The sequence below is a fragment of the Schistocerca cancellata genome, chromosome 6 (genome assembly GCF_023864275.1).
Source record: "Schistocerca cancellata isolate TAMUIC-IGC-003103 chromosome 6, iqSchCanc2.1, whole genome shotgun sequence".
NCBI classification, from domain to species: domain Eukaryota; kingdom Metazoa; phylum Arthropoda; class Insecta; order Orthoptera; family Acrididae; genus Schistocerca; species Schistocerca cancellata.
Genome location: NC_064631.1, coordinates 411,390,368 through 411,417,129, shown reverse-complemented (window position 1 = coordinate 411,417,129; position 26,762 = coordinate 411,390,368). Strand labels below are relative to the sequence as shown.

The window sequence follows — 26,762 nt, the reverse complement described above, 5'->3', positions numbered from 1 at the left end:
GTATTAGACCAATTTTACGTATGAACTTAAAGGAAAATTCGTATTAAACAGGATGAAAAGTAGGCATTATTCAAAATGAATTTTCGTTACTTGAGAGGGACCCCAAAATGATCGTGTGGTCGTAGACAAAGAAACTTTCTGGAAATGTCGAAAGGACGTGCGAAAGAGAAGTAACGAAAGAAATAGATTTAATTTTTAAAAGCAGAAATGGCTCTGAGCACTATGTGACTTAACTTCTGAGGTTATCAGTCGCCTAGAACTTTGAACTAATTAAACCTAACTAATCTAAGGACATCACAAACATCCATGCCCGAGGCAGGATTCGAACCTGCGACCGTAGCGGTCGCTCGGTTCCAGACTGCAGCGCCTAGAACCGCACGGCCACACCGGCAGGCGCTTTAACAGGCGAGGGTGACATTTGTAACTGCTTACTTGAGGTTACAAACGCTGCTCAGTGAGATGACCATCTACAACCAGGACAGCCTGGAATAGCTCAGGAGACTGCTCTTCTGCTGCCCGAAACAACAGTGGACCTAGAAATGTTCACTGGTAGTGACACGGCAGCGCAATGCTGGAAGGCGCATACTGCGATAGCATTTTAGCCAAGACAACAATAACTTCTTCAAAATTTTTTGGAAGAATTTTCCGTCGAAGTCTCCCAATTCGCAAACGACCAATCAATTCGAACTGCCGAATCATCTTCTTCAACATCGGTGCGGAAAGTGGGCCTCTCCGTATTCCTTTAATACGTCGATACTCGCATCTCCGTTTCCTTTAATGCGTTGATACTCGCATTTCCGTTTCCTTTAATGCGTCGATACTCGCGAAGAGTTCCAGTACTTTTGCTACTGTTTTGATAAAACAGTTTTACGAGTAATGCCCTGACACGTTGTCCAGACCCGTGTCGACTGCTACTGTAATGCACTCTGATGCTTGTGTTTCAACCCTACGTCACCGAAGAAGAACCGGCGCGTAACAGCAAGTCGTGACACTAAGAGGACAACGCAAATCATGTTCTGCAAAATCTGAACATAACCCACATTCTTTAAATACGCTGCCGGACAAAGTTAATAACCTTATTACATGTTTCCAATTGACTCAAGATTTGTAGCCGCAACAGTGCATATGGAGTAAGTGAAACGATTACATTTACAGATCAGTAGGTCAAGCGATTCTGAGGTGCCAGGTATGAACCCATGCTGGAACACCCATATTAGCACGTGGTGTAACCCCCACGTGTGGTGACGCAGGCACTGACTCTATCATGCAGTCGATATCACAGATAGCGAATATTGTCCTGGGATACGTTGCGCCATGCTCGCACTATCTGTTCACGAAGACCTGTAACATTTGTTGGTTAACGAGTCACTCGAGTCCTTTCTAGTCCCATAATACCCCACACGTGCTCGACTGGAGGCCAATCTAGAGATCTTGCTAGCCAGGGAAGTTGCTGCACGTCTTGCTGGGCACGTCTTGCTGGGCACGTTGAGTTTCACGAGCAGTGTTCGGGCGAGCATTATCCTGTCGGAACAAAACAACACCTTCCTTTCGCAAGAACGGCAAAAGAACAGGTGTAAAAACATTCTGCACGTACCGAGCGCTAGTTAACGTCCGCCCCCCCCCCCCCAGAAACACCAAAGATGAACAAGACTATTGCTCCTTAGACCGTAAAGCGGTTCTAGGCGCTTTAGTCCGGAACCACTCGTCCGCTACGTTCGCAAGTTCGAATCCTGCCTCGCTCACGGATGTGTGTGATGTCCTTAGGTTAGTTAGGTTTAAGTAGTTCTAAGTTTAGGGGACTGATGACCTCAGATGTTAAGTCACATAGTGGTCAGAGCCATTTGAACCATTTGAGACCGCAAACCCTGGGGTTGTAACATTGTGTCTTGGACGAATGCACTCTGCGAGACAGAGCTAACAAGATCTACGTCTTACACGGAAACGACCACCACTTCCATGCAGGCAGAATCTATTTTTGATGCTGAAGACTACGGCGCGCCGTTCTATCTTCCAATATGCTAGAGGTGTGCATGGCTGTGGTGCCACTGCTAACAACCGGTTGGCAACAATTCGCGTTGACACGTCTGGGCTCACAAGCCTTCTTATCTGCGAAGTGGCTGCTGTACAGTCTGCCACTGTTGCCCTTACAATACGACGATCTGTGCTGCGTGGGCGTCCAGATGCTCGTCTACGGGTGTCAAAATGTTCACGTGACCGCTGATACCGGCGTTGTTGCACAGCAGATGCAGCACGTCCCATCTGTGTGGGAATTCTCCGAAAGGACCACCCTATCATTCGAAAGGGCACAATCTGACCTCTTGCAAACTCGCTTAGTTGATTGTAGGACGCACAAATGCGTTTCTGCTGCGTGGGTGCCTCCTTTCTTCACATTTTTGCATGACACTGTTTTCTGGCTGTGTGCATTCTCTATTAAAATGTCGACACAGATAGCCCTCTGGTAACTATGTCGCTATGCTATTCGTTGGCGGACGATATTGAAACCATTATCAGTACATTTACTGTCTTCCAGGTGACATATTCCGTCATCGTATCAAAATCGACTTCGTCTTTCCCGATGTACTAATTTTTTTTCGCTAGCAGCGTATTTTTCCACCTATACTGGCTCAAGTGGCGAAAGTATAATTACAATCACACTGTACATATTTACGCAAATTGAAATTCTGTAATTATAGAAAATTCCTGAACTGCAACACATATTAAGCAGATATTTCGCATGTGTATAGATACTGATTTTCTACGTAGAGTTATCCCCATACAAAGTGGTGTAGACACTTTATGGTTCATTTACTAAAACTAACAAAGTTATTAGTCGGTGGCTTGTAAACAGAAGGGGGTTTCGGAATCCCGGGCTCCAGACCACAGAGTGCGTAACAGACTCCCACTGCGAAAGAAACGTCAATCATCTCAGTCCAAGGTCAGTACTATTTCTGACTGGCTACAGCGCATAACGCCAACGTCATTAATGAATTAGAAACTATTACAAACGCATGTGTCTGTGGTGAATAAAGGTGTTCAAAACGAGAAATGCATGATTTGGGATTACCGTCTCTTCGAAGCGAGATCATTTAAGATGGAGCGCGTACCACCGAAACAAGAACTGGCTTAATAAAGTGCAGAATTATCGCTTGACTTTTGCTAATTAAAATATTACAATGGCGAAAAAATCGAAAGTAAAACAAATTGTCTGCCAGAACAATTAAACATTGAGCGACATGATTATTCTCCAATTCACAAATAAGTGGCTGGCAGAGAGTTCATCGTACCACCTTCAAGCTATTCCTCAACCGTTCCAAAAATGGTTGAAATGGCTCTGAGCACTATGGGACTCAACATCTGAGGTCATCAGTCCCCTAGAACTTAGAACTACTTAAACCTAACTAACCTAAGGACATCACACACATCCATGCCCGAGGCAGGATTCGAATCTGCGAACCGTAGCGGTCGCGCGGGTCCAGACGGAAGCGCCTAGAACCGCTCGGCCACCACGTCCGGCTCAACAGTTCCACTTGTTCCATGAGCCCGCTTTTAATTTCGCGTAATTCCCGCGGATTTGGGATCCCTCAGGTCCCAAGAGCACATGGAGCGTTACTACCGCGAATAGGGCCGGTCAGAGGAGAAGGTAGTTAAGGGCTGCGGCGACCTGGAGAAGGGGCAGAGTGTGACACGGCGCGTTGTTGTGGCCAAGCGTCTGCTATGTCCCGTTGGCAAGAGTGGTGCCTTTGCTCATTGCGGGTTTCGCGGGGCCGAGTGTTGTTCGCAGCAGTAAACATCGCTCGTTAAATGATACTTCGGCAGGATGCACAGTATTCGGCGTACTCTCTGTTATTGAAGTTGCAAGCAGATTGTGTATATTGTGGTGTCGGGGTGGAGTCCGGTCTGACCTTCGTAAGTACTGGAAGCGGTGGCGTCTGCTGGATCATACCCGTGGGTTTCCGACTACGGATAATCTTTGTTACATCCTTCTCTCGGCACTCTCTAAGCAAGCGTTTGTCAAGAGACGCTGAATTTTACGAGACATGACGGTGAGCATCCGATTAGTGTGTACTTCGCTTGGTGCCATATGGTGGCTACTCTGACTCTGTGTCCTGGACTGATTTTAGAATCTAAGGGTACAGAATGCAGGTGTAATTCTTCTGATTTACGAGTCGTAAGTCAGTGAAACTTGTTGAATCAAGCTATCTTATTTCTGAGGCATCTCTATAGTTACCTGTTGTGTAGTATCACGAGCTCGAGCTGATTACAAAATTGTTTTCACCTGCAAAAAATTAAGAATTTCTGCATTTGTATTATGATGAAATTTTATTAAATATTTAACGAGTTGTATCTGTGCTATAGGATAAGTGACTGTATCTCTTGTGAACTGTGATCTTGTTAAAGATGCCTGAGCACCATGACTGAAATTTTTAATGAAGGTGTCTAGTTCTATGGTAGCGGCAACCGCCGCCCTATGTTAGTCGAGAAAGAGGAATTTCTGCTACTGGCTTCGGCTCTGTCACCACCTCTATCGTAATAATTTGAAAAGCCTTTGTCAGTCATTTTGGCTACTTCGGAGGCAATGGCGTTTTGATAATTACTGCCAATAGCCGATGGTTGATCATTTGATCATATGTTTTGCTGTTTGTAATGTATATGTAATTTTTTCATTCATTTAATATTCTCTGTTAAATGAAGTGATTTTATACTGTTGCCCTTCTGAGATGTTTGCCGTCAGTTGGTTATTCAGATTTAGTTAATGTTATTTTTGGTGCGCCGGCCGGTGTGGCCGACCAGTTCTAGGCGCTTCAGTCTGGAACCGCGTGACCGCTACGGTCGCAGGTTCGAATCCTGCCTCGGGCATGGATGTGTGTGACGTCCTTAGGTTAGTTAGGTTTAAGTAGTTCAAAGTTCTAAGGGACTGATGACCTCAGATGTTAAGTACCATAGTCCTCAGAGCCATTTGAACCATTTTTTATTCTTGGATGTTTGCTTTTAAAAATCTGTTCATTAGTGTTTTTAGAAACGTTAATAAATTCATTATGGCTCAATATCTTTCTGCTCAACACCAGCTCTCTCCCGCATTTGACCACTCCCGAACAGTGTGCGTGAAAACGGAGACTTACATCCATCTGTGCGAGCTCTTATTTCTCTTGTTTTTTTGTTACAATCAGTTCTCCCTATGGGCGCCAACAAAATATTTTCACAAACTAGGACAAAGTTTGTGATTGAAATTTCATGAGGAGCTCCTACCCCAACAAAAAGGCTTTGTTTTAACGACTGCGACGTATATTCGAGTATCATATTTGTGGCACTCTTTATTTCGCGATATTCGAAAACAAGCTCCCCTTTTTTGAATTTTTTCGATGTCCACCGGCTATCCTATCTGATTCGGATCCCACACCGCGCAGCAGTTCTCCAGAAGAGGGTGAAAAAGCATAGTGTAACCAGTCTCTTCAGTAGACCTGTCGCATTTTATGTCCTCCCGTTACATCGTCATCTTTGGTTCACTTTCCCCACAACATTATATATGTCATCCTCCCAATTTACGTTATTCATAATTGTAGCCTCTAAGTACTTAGTTGAATTTACAGCTTTTAGATTTGTGTGATTTGTCTTGTAACTGAAAATTTAGCGGTTGTTTTAGTACTCATGTGGATGACTTCACAATTTTCATTATTTGGGATATCTTGTCTATATCATTCTGCAATTGATTTTGACCATCTGATGACTTTAGAAGACGGCAAATTTAGAACACCATCTATAACACTGTAATAGGGCTTTTATATAGACCAGGAACAGCAGAGGAATTATAACACTTCCTTGTGGAACAGTGGACATTACTTTTGTTTCAATCGATGAATTTCCGTCAATTACTACGGACTGTGACCTTTATGGTGGAAAATCATGAATCCAATCGCACAACTGAGACGTCACTCCGCTGGCAAGCAGTTTGATTGGAAGTCCCTTGTGAGGAACGTTGGCGAAAGCCTCCTGGAAATCTAAAAATATGGAATCAATTTTATATCGCCTCTCAATAACTCTCATTGCTTCGTGAGGATAATATTAGACAGTTTACAATGAATATCTTGTTTCGCTCCTTTGAAAGAACGTTTCTTCAACGGTTAGAGTCAGCCAATACACAGATACTTTCGTAGCCAGTCACAGAATGTTATATACAGCAGCAGATGTTGTTATGCAAAGTAAATTATATTAGGATTTGGCCATACAAAAGGCTATGTAAACCGTAGACCCGCTAAGCCTGCATACGTTGGCAAAATTCCTTCTACTCTTCAGGCTTGTAGTCTTAAGGAAAGCCAGCATGCCAGTGGACAATAAAATAAAACTTCACTAAAAGATTAGGGGTCCACATGAATGTGGCTTTAAACATAACTTTCCTAATCATAGTTTAAAGTGTAATTCCCATAGACAGTAAAAACAAAATAACAGTGCTTTAATTAACTACTTAAGTTCCAAAACCCCAAGAGATCATCATAATACATCGTTTAACATGGCACAAATATCCAACAGTAACAACAAGTATCTTGTTGATATTAAAGACCAAAGACTAATACAGAAAACACCAGGTACAATGTTCGGCTAATAGACGACTTATTACGAATGGGCTATGTCACGCATAGGACCAACAAGCTCCATCGGCTCTGATCCTAGAAATTACTTAGTTGCGTCCGTAATGACTACATCCAAGTAGGAATGGTGCCGGGTGCGATCAGATTTAGTTCATTTGCTTGTGCCAAAGAAACAGGAGTATAGACACAAAACCTCGGAATACACTGGCAGTGCCAAACCCACAAGTTGTGAGGACTTGACGTACCTGACATCCAGTCTACAGTTAGGGAGTCCCCACTAGATAACAGTGAGGATGAACCACATTCATTCTGTATTTCGTTGAGTAGACTTCATCTATCTACTAAATATTCCCCGCTGGAAATTCAAGTATTCTCAAATACTAGGGCGTGCTGAAAACTAACGCTTTAGAATTTTCGGTGTGAAATATCTTAAAGCTTTTTAAATAAAGCAAATGTTATTAACGGTCTACAGTTTTATTTCTCAACATAGACACCGTGACGACGAACACATTTTTCACAACTAGAAACCAGTTTATTGATACCGTCACTGTAGTATTTTTGACTTTGAAACTTCCTGGCAGATTGAAACTGTGTGCCGGACCGAGACTCGAACTCGGGACCTTTGCCTTTCGCGGGCAAGTGCCCTACCATCTGAGCTACCCAAGCATAACTCACGCCCCGTCCTCACAGCTTTCCTTCTGCTACTACGTCGTCTCCTACCTTCCAAGCTTCGCAGATGCTCTTCTGCGAACCTTGCAGAACAAGCACTCCTGAAAGAAAGGATATAGCGAAGACATGGCTTAGCCACAGCCTGGGGGATGTTTCCAGAATGAGAATGGAAGGTAGGAGCAGAGGTACTGGCAGAAGTAAAGCTGTGAGGACGGGACGTGAGTCGTGCTTGGGTAGCTCAGATGGTAGTGCACTCGCCCGCGAAAGGCAAAGGTCCCGAGTTCGAGTCTCGGTCCGGCACACAGTTTTAATCTGCCAGGAAGTTTCATATCAGCGCAAACTCCGCTGCAGAGTGAAAATCTCATATTTGACTTTGTTAACGGATCCAAAGCCACATCCCTGCTTGCACCACTTCTTCACTATCAAAGCGAAGTCCTCGATGGTGTTCTTTAAACAGTTTTGGAAACTGATGAAAATCGGATTAAGCCAGGTCGGGACTGTATGGAGGATGATTGGTGACAGTGAACAGAAGGCGTCGGACTGTCACACGTAACACAATGCACGTGTGCCCAAGTAGTTGCACCATGCTAAAGGAGAGGCTACTCCATGTGTGAACGCACTCTGCGAATTGGAAATTCGATTAGAGCACTCTGTTTCTCGAGCACTGACATAGTTACGTTACACAACAGCCTGTTACACACTACATTTCGGACCCGTGTAGCGACAGAGGGCATCAAATACGCAAACATAAGGAATAAAGATGTAGAATGTTAATAAGGTTGGTTTTATTTAAAAGGCTTTGAGAGCATTCACATAAAAACTTTGGAGGCATTACTTTTCAGCATGCCCTCGTAGGTGGGCCTATATTTCGTTTAGAAGCTTGGTTTCGGACTTCAACAGCGCCGAGCAGATGAAAATCAACTACCTGCTGTAAGTACCGTCGTAAACGGTCAAGACACTCCGCCGCCCTACAATAACAGTCGCAGCGCTCACTGCTGACTGCCTGTGTTTATTATCATTGCAGCTCCTTCCTGATCGCTGTCTCACAGGCTACTCCTCTCGCAGTCGTTCCAGATTGGTCCTCGCATTCGACTCACAAGGGGCGCCAACACACGGGGTCAAAGATCACACGGATCGCGTCAACAACAATGTGTCGCGAATCGGCATAAGCACAACCTCCGATTGAAGAAATAAATCGGTTGTGCCCTTCCAAAGGGATCACACCAGCATTTGTGATTTAGTGAGACCACGGAAAATCTAACTCTGGATGGTCTGGCTAGGAACTGAACACCTTGCTTCCCGAATACCCATTGTTTGGTCTCCATATGTTGCAGAACTTTCAATATTGCACTGCAGTCTAAGCATGGACATCGGAGCTCTGTACATTGAGGATCTTGCCTAACGTACAAGAGCTCCCAGGTTACTTACCTTTAATGATCCGTTAGCGAAAGCTATATCATATAAGATCGAGAAGTAATATATACACTAGTTCTGTATTTTAAATTATGGGAATCTGTGCACCACATTTCAGACAATGGTAGCCAATATCAATCAACTTGCTCTGAAGAAAAAGTACCGTATACCGTGTGCCATCCTCAGTGGAAATATTCCAAAAAACTCGAACGTGATATTTAAAAAACAAATAAAATGGACGAGAGATTTAATCTCGATGTTACGTCAAATTGCTCTGAGCAGTATGAGACTTAACATCTGTGGTCATCAGTCCCCTAGAACTTAGAACTACTTAAACCTAACTAACCTAAGGACATCACACACATCCATGCCCGAGGCAGGATTCGAACCTGCGACCGTAGCGCTCACGCGGTTCCAGACTGAAGCGCCTAGAACCGCACGGGCAAACCGGCCGGCTGTGTGATTTATCGTGAAACCATAATTTATAGTACTTTTTTCTATTCATTTGTAGGGTTCCCATTTGTAGGATTCAAACTTTTTATTATTTAGTTTCCATCCTTCACACCATGCAGATACCTTTTTGAAATCATTTTGCTATTCGTTTTGATCATTTGGTGACTTTATTAGAAGATCGACGACAGCATTATCTGCAACCATTCTAAGGAGGCCGTTCAGTTTGTGCTCAAACTGTTTATATAGATTCAAATGGTTCAAATGGTTCTGAGCACTATGGGACTTAACTTCTGAGGGCATCAGTCCCCTAGAACTTAGAAGTTAAGTATTATATTGTGCGTGAATACTGACCGCTCAGACGGTAGGTAATTTTTCTCATATATTATTATCATTAATATTATATTGAATTCTGTTACAGACTATCGAGAGCAAAGAATAAAAAGGATGCACTCTGACAATGATGGACAATGTAGATGGAAAAGGACAGTTCAGTTGTCTTTTTTTATCTGTTCACTCTCTCTCTCTCTATCTGTTCACTCTCTCTCTCTCTCTCTCTCTCTCTCTCTCTCTCTCTCTCTCTCTCTCTCTATCTTTCTATCCTTTTAAGTAAACTAGAATATTATAGTGTAACAGGAAATGCTGCAAAATGGTTCAAATCTTCGATCTCTGGCAGGAAACAAAGGGTGTTATTAGGAAAGAGACATGTATCAAGCTATCAGGCATCATCCAACTGGGAACTAATTACATGTGGGGTCCCACAAGGTTCCATTTTGGGGCCCTTACTTTTCCTTGTGTATATCAATGACCTTTCATCAGTAACATTACCAGATGCCAAGTTTGTTTTGTTTGCCGATGATACAAACATTGCAATAAATAGCAAATCAAGTGTAGTCTTAGAAATATCAGCCAATAAAATATTTGTGGACATTAATCACTGGTTCCTAGCCAATTCTTTGTCACTAAACTCTGAAAAACCACACTACATGCAGTTCAGAACTTGTAAGGGGTGTCGCAAGAGTATATGTCTAACATACGATGACAAGAAGATAGAAGAAGTGGACAGTGTTAAATTCTGCCAATTCTTTGTCACTAAACTCTGAAAAACCACACTACATGCAGTTCAGAACTTGTAAGGGGTGTCGCAAGAGTATATGTCTAACATACGATGACAAGAAGATAGAAGAAGTGGACAGTGTTAAATTCTTGGGATTACAGCTTGATAATAAATTCAACTGGGAGGAGCACACCACAGAACTGCTGAAGCGTCTTAACAAATCTCTGTTTGCAATGCGAATTTTGTCAGACATAGGGGATATAAAAATGAAAAAGCTGGCATACTATGCTTACTTTCATTCCATAATGTCATATGGGATTATTTTTTGGGGTAATTCATCAAGCCAAGCTAAAGTTTTTCGGGCACAAAAACGTGCAGTAAGAATTATATGTGGTGTGAACTCAAGAACATCCTGCAGAAGCCTGTTTAGGGAACTAGGGATACTAACTACAGCTTCCCAATATATATATTCCTTAATGAAATTTGTCATTAAAAATATATCACTTTTTCAAACTTTTTCAAACCAACAGCTCAATTCATGGAATAAATACTAGAAATAAGAATAACCTTCACAAGGATTTAAAGTCACTTAGTCTTGTACAAAAAGGTGTGCATTATTCAGGCACACACATTTTCAATAACTTGCCAGCAGCCATAAAAAGCTTAACAACCAATGAAATTCAGTTTAAGAGAAGCCTAAAGGATTTATTGGTGGCCAACTCCTTCTACTCCATTGATGAATTTCTTAGTAAAACCAACTGATTTGTATATAAGTACAACATAAGTTCTGCACAATTTCAGTGCAGTAATGTGTTCACTGAAAATTTGTGTGTGTGTGTCTGTGTGTGTGTGTGTGGTTGTGTGTAAGTATAATCTAACTTCTGCACCATTTCAGTGCAGTAATGTGTTCATTGTAAATAAGTATTTCAGTAGTTGTATTACATGTTTATTACCTTATAAATAAATAAAAAACATTTTTATTTTAAATTCAGTGCATTAGTATTTGTAAAATGACTCTTAGTGTTCATTAAAAAATGATGATCATTCCACTTGGGACCTGTGGAATGGTACATTAGCTTATTTGTTTTAGTTGTAAATATTTGTCATGTATTGTTGTTTTTCTGACATGTTTCACATCCTGGAGGACCTCCTCACTACGGATCAATTGGAATGAAAGTAAATCTAATCTAATCTAATCTAATCTAATCTCTTGTCTTCGGTGCGAGGCCGGCCGAAGTGGCCGTGCGGTTAAAAGGCGCTACAGTCTGGAACCGCAAGACCGCTACGGTCGCAGGTTCGAATCCTGCCTCGGGCATGGATGTTTGTGATGTCCTTAGGTTAGTTAGGTTTAACTAGTTCTAAGTTCTAGGGGACTAATGACCTCTGCAGTTGAGTCCCATAGTGCTCAGAGTCATTTTTTGTCTTCGGTGCGACAAGTCGGACATACAGTACTGGCGTGTTCTGTTGAATGTAAGATCAATTGTAATCTAACTTTGATAATATATTAGTTTCATGTTAATATTCACTTTTATTTGTAAGAGGTGAGCTTCCTTTAAGTATCTGTATTTCAAGTAATTTTCAGCGCAACAATTGCAGCCGCCGCTGCAGCCATAGACTTCATTACGTGGCAATCTTAATTTGTAAAATTAGCTGAAAGCGAATAATTCGCCAGCGTAAATTATAATAAGCATTATTTCCAGAGCCGACAAACGCAACAGCAGAAGACATAGTTTTAAGATTTTCATTTTCAGTTCAACGGCCGAGATCCAGAGCCACGACTCGGACTACAATGCTTTATAAAAAAAGTGGTAAGAAATAATTATCTCCCGCATGTGTGGGTAAATGCTAATAATAATCAAAGATCTCATGCCTGAGCAGAAAGATTTAGCCAAGGAAAAAATATTAAAAAATAGTTTATTCCATTTTTCAACATAAATGAAACATGTTTCAATATCAGTGTGTCCTACAGTTATTAACGTGATTAATAATTTTGCCACAATAATGCGTTCACTATGCTGTTTGTAGTAGCTTACCCGCATTCCTATTTTCCTATTATTATTAAACCTACTCCTGCATTACCCCTATTTGATTTTGTATTTATAACACTGTATTCACCTGACCAAATGTCTTGTTACTCCTTCCACCGAACTTCACTAATTCCCACTATATCTAACTTTAACCTATCCTTTTCCATTTTTAAATTTTCTAACCTATCTGCCCGATTAAGGGATCATACATATGCCGTATGAATATCAAAAGCTCAGATGGAATCCCATTTCTAAGCAAAGAAGGGAAAGCAGAAAGGTGGAAGGACTATATAGAGGGTCTATACAAGGGCGATGTACTTGAGGACAATATTATGGAAATGGAAGAGGATGTAGATGAAGACGAAATGGGAGATACGATACTGCGTGAAGAGTTTGACAGAGCACTGAAAGACCTGAGTCGAAACAAGGCACCGGGAGTAGACAACATTCCAGTAGAACTACTGACAACCTTGGGAGAGCCCGTTCTGAAGAAACTCTACCATCTGGTGACCAAGATGTATGAAACTGACGAAATACCCTCAGACTTCAAGAGGAATATAATAATTCCATTCCCAAAGAAAGCAGGTGTTGACAAATGTGAAAATTACCGAACTATAAGTTTTATAAGTCACGGCTGCAAAATAATAACGCGAATTCTTTACAGACAAATGGAAAAAACTGGGAGAGCCGACCTGGGGGAAGATCAGTTTGGATTCCGTAGAAATGTTGGAACACGTGCGGCAATACTGACCCTACGACTTAGAAAATAAATTAAGGTAAGACAAACCTACATTTCTAGCATTTGTAGACCTAGAGAAAGCTTTAGACAATGTTGAATGGAATACTCTCTTTCAAATCCTGAAGGTGGCAGGGGTACAATACAAGGAGCGAAAGGCTATTTACAATTTGTGCAGTAACCACATGGCAGTTATAACAGTCGAGGGGCATGAAAGGGAAGCAGTGGTTGGGAATGGAGTGAGACAGGGTTGTAGCCTCTCCCCGATGTTATTCAATCTGTATATTGAGCAAGCAGTAAAGGAAACACAAGAAAAATTCGGAGTAGGTATTAAAGTCCATGGAGAAGAAATAAAAACTTTGAGGTTCGCCGATGACATTGTAATTCTGTCAGAGACAGCAAAGGACTTGGAAGAGCAGTTGAATGGAATGGATAGTGTCTTGAAAGGAGGGTATAAGATGAACATCAACAAAAGCAAAACGAGAATAATGGAATGTAGTCGAATTAACTCGGGTGATGCTGAGGGGATTAGATTAGGAAATATACTTAAAGTAGTAAAGGAATTTTGCTATTTGGGGAGCAAAATAACTGATGATGGTCGAAGTAGAGAGGATATAAAATGTAGACTGGCAATGGCAAAGAAAGCGTTTTTGAAGAAGAGAAATTTGTTAAGATCGAGTACAGATATAAGTGTCAGGAAGTCATTTCTGAAAGTATTTGTATGGAGTGTGGAAGTGAAACATGGACGATAAATAGTTTGGACAAGAAGAGAATAGAAGCTTTTGAAATGTAGTGCTACAGAAGAATGCTGAAGATTAGATGGGTAGATCACATAACTAATGAGGAAGTATTGAATAGGCTTGGGGAGAAGAGAAGTTTTTAGGTCCAGTGTGAACTATAATTATTGTAAGGCAGCGAAACTCGGTACATATTCTAATGCATTAATGCGGAACCGATTTAGACTGGAAAACTTTAGTCCCAGTTTTGGCCACCAGACAAACTTGGCTCTGTGAATGTATGAAAAACATACAGAAATGTTTCCACAAGTTATGGAATGGGAACGAAACGCGAACAGGTAGAGGTCAAACAACTGTGAAAGAAATAATGCTAATTTTACTATTTACTGCCGCTTAGACAATTTATTCAATACGAGCACCGGAGACGTCAATAAGATGCAAAATCCGCAAAACGAAGTGATCTACAGTTGCTCGCAGCACTTTTGTTGGAATCTGAGCAGCGTTTTCCTGTATGCTGACCTTAGATAAAGAAGAGACCGAACGTGCCCCTGGTAAGAATCAAGTCACATGTGTTTAGAGCAAGTGATTTTGCAGGACACGCATCGAGAAAACCTTTGGAGATAACACATTCGTGGAAGGTGGCCTCCAAACAGTTGCGTTCTTCCAAAGCAGCAATCACATTATGTACAAGGAGTCTCGAAAACTTCACAGGCCCTCTTGGCATGTACTCCAAAGAAAAACGTACTGAGACAACAGGTTCTACTGAATCCATTCTACACAGTCACATACAGTTGGTACAATGGTTCTTCATGCGCAACGCGCGGTTTAACATTGTCCAAAATTTTCCAGTTCTGTGTATTCACTGGACTCTGTCCAGTAAAATTTGTCTCGTCACTCCGCAGAGTATTGCCCGGTCACAGGTCATCAACCTCAGTCTACGCCAGAAACCGAAGAGCAATGGAAATTTGTGGGCAGGTCTTATAGGACCAAACTGCTGAGGTCATCGGTCGCTAACCTTACACACCACTTAATCTAACTTAAACTAACTTACGGTAAGTACGACACACACACACACACACACACACACACACACACACACACACACACACGAACACAGCCATGCCCGAGGGAGGACTCGAACTTCCGACGGGGGAAGCCCCGCGGACCGTGACCAGACGCCTCCGACCACGCAGCAAACCAAAGAGCAAATTCAGAACGTTGCAGGGGATTAAGAGCTTTCAGTTGCTGCAACTTCTGGATCTTGTACTGGTAACAGTGTAAAATAGATCGCAAAACTTGCCACATTGTTGGCCACGGGACGGACAGTTCTCGTGATACAGCACGAGTATTAGCACTACCCAGGGCACATGTGCATGGTCAGCTGCCTCAACAACAACTTCATCAAAAACTTCTGCTGTATTAGGACGCCATACTTTTCCAGGTGCACCACGAAGCTCATGACAAACTGTTTTAAAGCATTTAATGATATCGAGCTTCTTCTCAGGCCTTTCATCGGTGATACTCTCCCAATGCAGCAATGTCGTCACATAAAACTGTTTTACTAAAAGTACACAGTCTCTCTTCTCGATGGACATACCTTCCACTCACATTGTGGCTTGTCAAATGGCAGCGTGGATATCATAGCCTCACTGACGCTACGGAGTGCCAAATCTGCGCCTAGTGGCCAAAATTTGAACTATTCTTTTACAGCGGAAATCGGATCCGCATTATCGTAGTAGCATGTCTACCAAGTTTTCTGCTGTACATTAGTTACAGCCGACACTGGACCGCCGTGTGTAGCTTCAATTTAATTATAGCCATTCAGTATGTAGAAAAGTTTGTGCAATCGGTTGTTTTCTGAATTCAAGCCTGCATTTATCGACTGGATATTTGATAACATTCTTATAAGCTACAGAGAAATGGTGCCTTTCACGAGATCATTACTCAAATCGCTTCACATGTAGCTCGATTAACATTTTGAGGCCCAGAAACATTAAAAAAGAAATTCAAAATTTTTGACAAAATTGACCTTTATCATCATAGTAGGCAATCGACACAATAAGAGAGTGGCAGAAAGTAAACAATTATTTGAAGGAGCTTCATTTTGGAAAACAATTTTAAAATTTTCCTCCTAAACTGTTGGATCAGAGTTTAGCTCTTCAGTATTATTTTTCTGTAACAGTCCTTCTGTTTTATACATGTACTAGTGTTTATTCATTAGCACTACAGAATTACTTTTGTCTGCTTTTATAGCTAGTACACTTTTCGCATAGCTTCAAGACTTCAGGGAACAACTATCACTATTTATAGTTGTAGTTTTTGTTCTTAATCACAGCATCCATCTTTCAAATTTAAGAATAATGAGTTTCAGAAAATGTGTAGGTGATATGTAGGTTTCACTTAAGAGTCTAAGGTTTTGTAGTTGGAGGAAAGTGAAACTGTGGTGGGAATCTCACAACCACTTGGAAGTGATCACCTTCTAACTACCAAGCAGCCGCTGTGAGGGCCAGTACAGGAAGGCTGAAAGTAAATGTACAAGGTACGTAGCTCACTATGAAAGTGTTCCTGGTGAGCATGAAATCTGGTACATTCACTTTCAGGTAGACTTACTCTGGCTTCAAGGAAGAAATACATCTTACGATTCGTTACTAGTCTGTTGCACATTTTTCAGTGTTCAGCATTCAGAGAATTTATGGTCTAGATCAATTTTTAAATGTTTAAGCTATTACAGATATCTAGATATTTCAAATATCTGCTTTCTTAGCGAGAAGGGTAAGTTATAGACGTAAAATCATTATCCACCTTTGCTACTGTTCCCATAAACATGGAATTAACTCTAGATTTGCTTCAAGCTATTTTTTTTTCTTAATGGTCGAATTTTCGGCTCATATAAATCATTTTATTGTTTTCAGCTAGTGATCTACATGGTGTGTATAGCTAAATCCGTAGTTACTTTAGTTCTCGTTGTAATTAAGACTAATATTCCCGATTATATGCCCTTCTACTTTCCTAGCCCCCTCAGGAGACACCGCCTTAGCGAAACACTGTCCGTTTGGGCGAGGAGTTGTGTGATCCAATGAAGTGGAGGGCTATGCCGGCGGTGGTGTAACTACCGGCAGGGCCTCCCAAGCCGGACAGGTCTCCATAGAGGATCCAGACAAAATGTGTCTCACAACGTCCCGTCTAGTGTCCTGTCCTATCCTATTCTGTTCTGTCCCATCCTATACATTCCCTTCCTTTCCTTTTCCTTCTTGTGATTGTGTGGCAGCAGACACAGTCCCCTAATGTGGACAGTGGAAGATCCTTAGAAACCAGGAAAACGTTGATGCACATAGGCCTTACTGCGAAGGGATGGACAGCGTTCTGTAGTCGTGGTGAAGACAAGCTATCTAAGGGGTAAGGCCCTAAAATAAAACCTTGGCAGGTGTGCAGGCCATGAGGTGGCAGCCCCACCAGGACACTCGGGGGCTGTGGGATGATAACCCGCACCACCAAAACACACATATCACAGAAACTAAAAGGAGAAACAGCCGGGTGGATCTTAAGGATATGACCTTTGGCCTGAAAAGGAAAACTCTTATCGGTTTTTGGAATGTAAGGACGTTGAGAGAGGCAGGAAGGCTAAGACAAGTTGAAAAAGAGATGGAGAACTATCGAGTAGATATATTGGGAGTAAGTGAAGTAAGGTGGCCAGATTCTGGGGAATTCCAAACACAAAATGGTGGAGTGTTGCTGTATGCGGGTCAGACAGGTGAGGACGCGGTGCATAGGAATGGTGTAGGGCTCTTACTATCTAAAAGCAGCAAGAAGAGCTTACTGGAGTAGAAACCAGTCTCAGAACGGATAATAACCACACGCTTTAAAACAAATGTACGATATTTCACTGTAATTCAATGCTATGCACCTACTTAAATGGCTAAAGGAGAATTAAAAGATGCATTTTATACAGAGCTTAATGGAGTCCTTAGACAAATAAATTCTAGGGACATAAAAATTTTAATGGGTGACTTGAACGCAAAAGCTGGTTCAGAAAATGAAGGGCTTGAACATATCATGGGCGTGCATGGCATGGGGATCAGGAATGTAAATGGTGAACTGTTGATAGACACATGCGCTGAACATGACCTAGTCATGGGAGGCACATTGCTTCCACATCGTAAGTGCAATAAGATAATAAGGGTTTCTACAGACCACGTTACCGAAAATCAAATAGACCACATAGTCATAAGCCGCAAGTTCCATCACTCTCTGTTAGATGTCAGAAATAGAAGAGGGGCAGACGTTGGAAGTGACCACCACCTAGTTTTGACGGAATTGAGACTGAAGATAGTGGCAAATAGAACCAAGCTCAATCATAGGCGCAAGAAAATAAAGGTGGGAAGTTTAAGAGACCAACAGATAAAAGAAAAATTTGCCCTTGAACTACAAAACAGATTCCAGGTCCTCTCTGAAGAAAACTTTATGGAAGAGGGAATTGAAACATGCTGGCAAAAAATCAAGAACAGTTATTTAGATGTGGGAGAAAAAATCTTAGGATTTAAGGAACATCAAAGGAAGAAATGGATCTCCGATGCTACGTGGAATGAAATCAGCCACAGGAAAGAACTAAAACTTAAGTTAAATTTTTGTAAGACAAGAGCGCAGAAGAGCGAAGCGCATAAAGAATACGTGGAGGCGAACAAAAAAGTGAAAACATTGCTACGTCGAGATAAAAGGAAATGGATAGACGAACAAGTAAAATTAGCAGAAGAGGCAGCAAGACAAGGAAATATGAAAGAGATCTACAACATTACCAAACGGTTGTCAATGAAGAACTTCAGACATGAAGGACCAATTAAGAACAAGAATGGTTTGATGCTTACAACTCAACAGGCACAGCTACAGAGATGGGAGGAGCACTTCAGGGAACTGTTAAATTGTGAAGACAACCAAGAGGAACAGGTAAGAGATGTTCCAGAGGAAGTCGAAGAAGATCAAGATATAAATTTGCAGTGCCCCACAATGGACGAAATTAGGATTGCCTTGAAAACACTAAAAATACAAAGGCTCCAGGCCTAGACAACATAGCACCAGAGGTCTTAAAAGCCGATATTGAAAGTACTGTTAAAATGCCCCATCCTTTTCTGAAGCATATTTGGCTTGAAGAGAAATCTCTAAAGGAGTGGAAAAATGGCTTGGTGGTAAAGCTCCCAAAAAAGGGAAATTTGTCAGACTGTAGCAACTGGCGTGGTATTACATTGTTGTCAGTTCCCAGTAAGGTCCTCACCAGAATTATTTTAAACAGAACAGGCCGGTTTTAGGGCACAACGCAGCTGTGTTGATCTTATTAACACTCTTAGGATCATCTTAGAGCAAAGCAAAGACTTCCAAGCAACCATGTACCTGGCATTCATTGATTTTCAAAAGGCCTTCGATTCCGTGAAACATAAAGTGCTCTGGCGGATGTTGCGGAAGTATGGCATACCACAGAAGATCTTAAACATCATAAAAGATCTATATGGTGGCTACGAATGCTGCATACTCCACAAGGGAAATGTGAGAGAGTCCATAAAAGTAACAACTGGAGTCCGGCAGGGTTGCATTTTGTCACCACTTTTTCTACTCATTCTAGACTCTGTTATGAGAAGAGTCACAGCAGGCAGGAGACGAGGAATCCAGTGGGGGATCCACGAACGTCTGGAGGATTTGGATTTTGCAGACGACATAGTTTTATTAGCTCCAAGGCTGACTGATACGCAAGCCCCTAAATTAAACTTGCTGAAAGAAGAAGCAGAGACTGCTGGCCTCAAGATAAATACAGGCAAAACAAAGGAAATGAGAGCAAATTCAGGGAACATGGAGGTGCCCCTGTTAATAGGTGATCAGCGAGTGGAGACTGTCAACTCATTCCTGTATCTGGGTAGTATAGTGGCGGAAGATGGTGGAGCTGGAGATGACGTGAAAAACCGCATTAAAAAGGCAAATGCTGCCGTCATACAATTGTATCCAATATGGAAAAATTGAAATATCACATACAAAACAAAAATCCGTATTTTTAATACAAATGTGAAGGCTGTCCTTCTGTACGCCAGTGAAAGCTGGAAAATGGATAAAAAGATAACAACCCAGTTACAAAGCTTCATAAATAGATGTCTTCGACGCATCATGAATATCTGGTGGCCAGAAAAAAAATATGTAATGAGGAGCTCTGGCGGATAACAAACCAAACCAGATGGAGCCATCGAGAAAAGAGCATTGGAATGGAATCCCCAGGGAACAAGGAAGACAGGAAGACCAAGGGGCACATGGAAGAGGACAGTGGAAGGGGAAGCAAAAAGAGTTGGTAAGACCTGGGCAGAATTGAGGCAAATGGCAAAAGACAGAGACGGATGGCGAGTTCTCCTGGATGCCCTATGCCCCCATAGGGGCCAAAGGAATTGAGTTAAAAGTGAAGTCACTTTCCTAGCAAAGCGAACTTTTGTGATACTGAGTCTGTCCACAACAAATTATTTCTTTATGAAACATTTGAAAGTGGAACAAGATGAAATCTTGATCACTGTGTACAGCATTCATTGGACTTTATTAGATGATTACAGGATTGTGTATGGTATTAATAGAACTTTAACAGTACTAATATTTGCACTGGACAATAAGATGTGTCTTTTTCAAGTTATCAGTACTTACCCAAGTCACTTCACTGGACGTTCACTTTTCAGAGCCTGAAACAAATAAAAAGTCCTGTTATGTTATTGGAAGTACAAATGACTTACTTTTTTAACAATAAATGTACTTCCGGTTAGCAAATGAACGTATCATTATCAACGAGAAACAGGAACATGGAATAGAAATGTAGTGATAAAATAAATATATTGTTCGCCACGGAAACAATTTGCTCTGTTCTGCTATCAATTTTTGTTTATGGTTCACGATTATTTTTGTTTTATTTTAGTTAGTAAATGGGTGGATTGCAGTTAAAGGAAAACACAGCTCTAAGATAGGTGGCCGCTGGGTGGAGGATGGAGGGAGAAATGGGAGGGATAAGTATACAGCCAGATTGGATGAGTGGAAAAGGAAGGAAGAAAAGAGAAAAACAGAGGGGGGAGAAGTGGCATAGGAGCAGTGGGAGGCCAGGGAAGAAAAATGGAAAACTGAAATATTACGAAACCCCCTCAAGTATTTAAGCTAGTTCTCTGCCTGTTATACGAAATTAATGATAGCACTTGTCCATAATCGAAGAAAACTAAAAGTTTTTTAATGGCTGTTACTTCTTAAAGAGAAGCAAAAAAATAGGCAATAATCATAACACACCATAGCACTAATCTGTGCAGACAATAGGCATTAAGTCACTTTTCTACAGCCTCCTTCTGCTTATGTTATTTCAGATTCGTTTCGTTAAAATAGAACTTCATAAATTCACTCGTTTTCGCGTCGTAGGTTTCACCACATGTTACAGACTTCCCGAAATTTATCATCATCTGAATTCGGTTGGAATTACACTGACTAACAAAATATTGTAAGCATCATTATATTCCCGCAAAATGAAGTAACTGGCGATTATGTTTAACACCTCACATTACATGAAATAGTACGTGAACGTTAGTTATTGGATTCGGACAACGACCTCTGTGTATAAAAATCAGTCATTTTCGATGAGTGTGAGAAATTCCGCAAAAACATGAGCAAATATTGTTGGTTTAAAAATAACGAACCGTTGCACAAATTTTATTGCATTGACCAGTCTCGATTGTGACTAATGGTACCTTCGTCAAAATAAGTTGTAGTGGTCTACAAATTTTTTAACCTACATTGGAGAATAACAACCACATTAAAATCCTTCAGTAGCACTAGAAGCATTAATAACACAACAGGTATTAAACAATAGAAAGTCCAGGATGGAATGTAACAATATCATGAGAAGGGAAGTTGCTACTCATCATATAGTGGCTTTCGGTCATTGGCCTTTGTCAAATTGATAAAGGCCATTGGCCGAGAACTTTGAGTATGAAAATCTTTTTGTTTTGCCTATCTGCGACAGCATCTCCGCTATATGGAGTGTAGGACACGTATTATTTGCTTTAAGTTCACACTGCATAGAGAGAAAATAAAACCATATGAGCTGGAATACTCAAGTCAAATAAGTAAATGTTATAACGCCAACATTAAAACCGCAAGCAAAGCGTGCCGCTAGGACTGATATCAGACTGAAACGTTTGTCAACTGATTACGCTGCTACGTGGAAACAGCGCAGTACAAGTCATCTATGGAATGGGAAAAGCATAGAACGGCACATATTAGGAAAACTGTTATTTTATACCTGAAAATAGTTGTAGGAAGACACCAAGCTCAATAACAGAAGTGTAAAAATAGATAATAAATTAAATAAATAGGTAGTGCTGCAAAATGAATCAGCCCTTGATACACGCCACCTGTCTGGGGCCGGTAGCATTAAAGTGCTCAAAATGAACATAGTCAACATAATAGGAATAACAACTGTGGAACTCAATAAAAATAATTAAAAGAGGAGGCAAACGATGTTTCAAACTGGTGTAAAGACATTCAGCCAAAGAATTATATTACGTCAAAAAGTTGCGAATAGCAGTTTGAAACCGTTAAAGAAAGTATCATTTCGTAGCTGTAGTTCTTCATTAATAACGAGAGAATTATTATCAGACATATGTTTAAAAAGTTTTTGTTCTTCAAGGATAACAAGCCTATAACCTTTCTTTTCTTTATGGAGGAAAGTAACTTCATCGACCCCCTTCGGTTTGTGGTCTATAATAAGCGTAATGTGAGCAAAGAACGAATTACGCATATTAGTAGCCTTCCTTCCTAATAAATGGGCTTGATATTTGATAGTAATGACTCTTCCTGTGTAATAACCTGGACAAGTGTCACTGGTCACAGATTGTTTAATATACCCTTGAATTACGCAAAGCAGTATCCGAAGTTTAAGACTTTTAACTGGATTTTTCTGCAAACTGTTATTAGTGGAAAACGCAAATTTGCATCTATGTCTTTTTAATAGCGGACGGCGAATTCTGTAGGAAATGGTGCACGTGTAGGGTTTTGATATTTTTGTTTTTGCTTTGATCTTTTTCATTATTAGCAATAATTCCTAAAACAGTAACTCTGCTGTTAGTTTTTGCTTTTAAATATTATCGACTACGGAAAATTCACAACCATTATTAATTATTTTTTTACTAAATTCATTCCAACTTTAAATTTTTGGTAGATAAAGGTGAAGAAACAGTCCAATGAAAGGCTGAATAGAGTAAGGATTTGTTATGAAGTTGGGGGACATATTGAGGTGCAGGGTGAGATTTGGTGTGTACTACTTTCTTTTCGAAAAATGTCAAAACAGATCTTGTAGTCAATTATAGGTAGAGAAAGATCTAGATAATTAAATTGAGGATTCTAGTTTTCCAATTCACAGGTGAAGATTGGTATTTCATGTAGTTCATTAAAAATCTCAAACAGGTCCGCTGCAAAAGATCAAAATGTCATCTACATAACTAGATTAGCAGCTGAATAATTATTGAAAAATGTTTCCTACAGTGAATTAATGAAGATGCTGTAGCTCGTATGGCCCGTGGGAAGTAGTGTGATGTTCTGCTGCCTGCCACCTTTCCGTTTCAGAGAAGAAGTTACACTCGCCAGATTATCTGCTGTCCCTGAATCCCAAAGGCGTCGGATGTCTTCTCTTGGCAGGTCTTTGGCAGCCTCATTGGAAACTTCATATAATAACAATGGGACAGTTACAGGCTGTAATGAGATAAATTTGGAATATGCTCGTACTTAGCAGCAAAACACACGAATGGGAGGCAGCTGTGTTATTTCTATGTACTCTCTAATCTGAGAGATTTGGCACTAACCCATCTTGCTTCAGGACAAGGAATAATAAATGCAACTACATAAAAAATCTGCTTATGGTAAACGAAAATCAGTCCAGCCCCTATAGAAAGAGCGAGGAATGTTTAAATGAGAGACTGATAAGATGCTAGCCGTGAGATTCGAATTACGAAAACAGGCGCTGGGGCCGAACGAAAAATATTACCTCATCACATTTTGTGAGGTAGCAATACAGGGTGCTCGCGTTACAAACGATGTAAATGGCGCGGTAGCAACGGTATCACAAAATTGCGGCAACTTCCGCAGTACTACAGCGCGCGAAGTGAAGGCGTCTGAGATGAGCGACTGAAAGATCCTGGAGAATGGCTGTAGGTCCTATTTGTAAATTCGTGCAACGAATCGTAATGTGCTTCCGATAGTTAACGAGTAGGTCCGAGCAACCAAAGTGACACAGGGAGGGAACGAACCGTAGGTGCAGTTTCGACCCGGTTGGGCGGCTGGCTCTTGAACTCTCAGGTTGGGACACCTGTCAGAGTGTGAATTCTCCAAACTATGGAGGACGTAATCCTACGCCGCCCTTTGTCTTCAGCTAACATTCAGGTGTAACGGCCAAGAACTGTAAAGGAAATTCGCCATTTTGATCATTTTCTACATTAAACAAAGGGAGAATGCGACAGTTGCTCTGTCCTCTCTATTTGATAGTCCTCCATGTAGACAATCTCTCGGTGACTCTAATTGGCTGGGGAAAATTAATCTAAAGGAATAAAATGATTGATTTAGTTTGATGAATTATTTATTAATATTGTAACTGGTCTCAAATTATTGGCAATGATTTCGGAATTTTGTAGGTAGCTCGAATCTGTGATTGAAATTAGCAAATTAATTTTGTTTTGTGACGTTGACAGGTTGGTACAGCCGTTGTGGCTGCACCATGAGCCTTCTTACATTCTTAGAAAGTGTCTGCGTTACAGTGTCTGCTAAAATGTCTGCCAAAGGTTTACCCGTTATAAGGCCGTCAGGTTGTTGGTTCGTTTTTTCATTAAATTCAAAGTGTTTGTATTTCACTACTATTTCAAGCATCAGGAACTTGTTCATCAGCAATATCTTTTCTAAAGGCTAGTAGGTTATTTTCTATGATGTGGCGGTTGTTTCAACTTGTACATTGGTCTGTAAGTTGCTAATATAGAAAGAAGGTAACTATACGTAAATATAACTTATTTTGATACCCTCAGTCGGTATCCAAACCAGGTCAATGTAGTAAAATATGTGCAGTCAGATAGCTGTTTTTATCCTTTGTTAATACTTAAGGTTGCTGAATGTCAGCCATGTTCAAGATCGTAACATATTGTTGTCTTCCATTTTCTGTACTGGTCCTCTGGGAACGAGAAATATTTATGATTGACATGACATGTTTAAACGAACTGTTATTTTGTGTGCAAAAGAATACGACATAAAAATATCAGTCATCTCACTGGGATGTACCGGGTGATCAAAAAGTCAGCATAAATTTGAAAACTTAATAAATCACGGAATAATGTAGATAGACAGGTAAAAATTGACACACATGCATGGAATGACACGGGGTTTTATTAGAACAAAAAAAGGTATTGCAAGACGCGTGGAAGATCACTTGCACGCGTCGTTTGGTGATGATCGTGTGCTCAGCCGCCACTTTCGTCATGCTTGGCCTCCCAGGTCCCCAGACCTCAGTCCGTGAGACTATTGCCTTTGGGGTTAACTGAAGTCGCAAGTGTATCGTGATCGACCGACATCTCTAGGGATGCTGAAAGACATCATCCGACGCCAATGACTCACCATAACTCCGGACATGCTTTACAGTGCTGTTCACAACATTATTCCTCGACTACAGCTATTGTTGAGGAATGGTGGTGGACATATCGAGAATTTCCTGTAAAGAATATCATCTTTGCTCTGTCTTACTTTTTTATGCTATTTATTGCTATTCTGATCAGATGAAGCGCCATTTGTCGGACATTTTTTGAACTTTTGTATTTTTTTGGTTCTAATAAAACCCCATGTCATTCCAAGCATGTGTGTCAATTTGTACCTCTCTATATACATTATTTCGTGATTTATTCAATTTTCTAACTTATACTGACTTTTTGATCACCCGGTATGTGAAGAGCAGGTATGGATATTGTAGAATAATCCGTGGTTATAGAATAATGAAACAATAGAAACAGGTTTTCAGAGTTATCTTACTTTCGTTCGGATCTTCATATAAGAGAGACACGAATAGAGACATATGAATCTTGTAACGCACTTCTCATAAATATATGCTGTTATTTGTAATCAAACCACTTAATTCAGTAACATTACTGCATGTGTGAAAATTTTTTTGTACGAACGTGCGGCATAGCGTGAGTTGTAATTTGTATTGTTGGGCGCCCTTTTTCAGGACGGTAGATTCTTATTCGAATTAATCCAATATTAAGTGGCGTAAACAAAAATGGGAGAAGGTTTACAAGTAATTCTTGAAGTAATTTTTCTTCGGTGCTTCACACTGATCTGTTCCAAATTTATTTTACGTATTTACCGAGATTCGAAGGTGGTTTATTTATCGGGCACTTGAATATAGAAGGAATTAAAAATATCAAAAATATCAATACTCGCCCGTGATAAGAAGTTGTTGTGAATACGTTGTGTGCAGCCCTATATGATCTAACGACGTATTGTTAACAGCAGAAGTATACACAGATGCACATAAAATACACAAACACCAGATACACGAAAAAGCTCTACAGCATCCAGGCATCAACCAGGCAACGGTTACATATTTTCATCATAAATAGAAGTTCAGTGAGCCATGTATCGGAAAACACAGCTGACTCACTTCGGTACTGTTTCCAGTGTGATAGATCGTTTGTGATCTGCTCTGACCGTTATCGCCGCCTAAATGCGTTGCAGCGTTCTTCTAGGTGGCGTGGAGGTGGCGCTAAGAATATATTATGATTCCACCTCACAGGCGGCGTCTATGTCTTTCAATCTCGGCCTGCAGTCAGATCCTCAAGCCTGAGTGACTTAAGACTGATATTACGAGTGTAGGCGTGTGTTCAGTGGTGCCGCAGTGAGATCGCATGTCTGCAAGTTGTATAGTAACGATTTAGGGTGGAGTTGCCACGAGTCTGTCAGATGTGGTGGTCAAGTTCTGCAGACTACTACTTCCAGAGGATTAATCTACAGTATAGATCCGTGTATGCGGCATCATTTGATGATTTATAGGGCAATACTGCGGCATGC

General features: G+C 40.9%; 1 long non-coding RNA gene across 1 annotated transcript in view; it reads right to left on the bottom strand.

Moving 5' to 3' along the window:
- The window catches only part of LOC126191125 (uncharacterized), a 1,376,329-nt gene that overhangs the window by 1,140,346 nt on the left and 209,221 nt on the right, over positions 1–26,762 (bottom strand). The window contains exon 2 of the long non-coding RNA XR_007538319.1: positions 20,337–20,371. This is a non-coding gene — a long non-coding RNA (uncharacterized LOC126191125). The remainder of the gene's footprint in view (positions 1–20,336; positions 20,372–26,762) is intronic.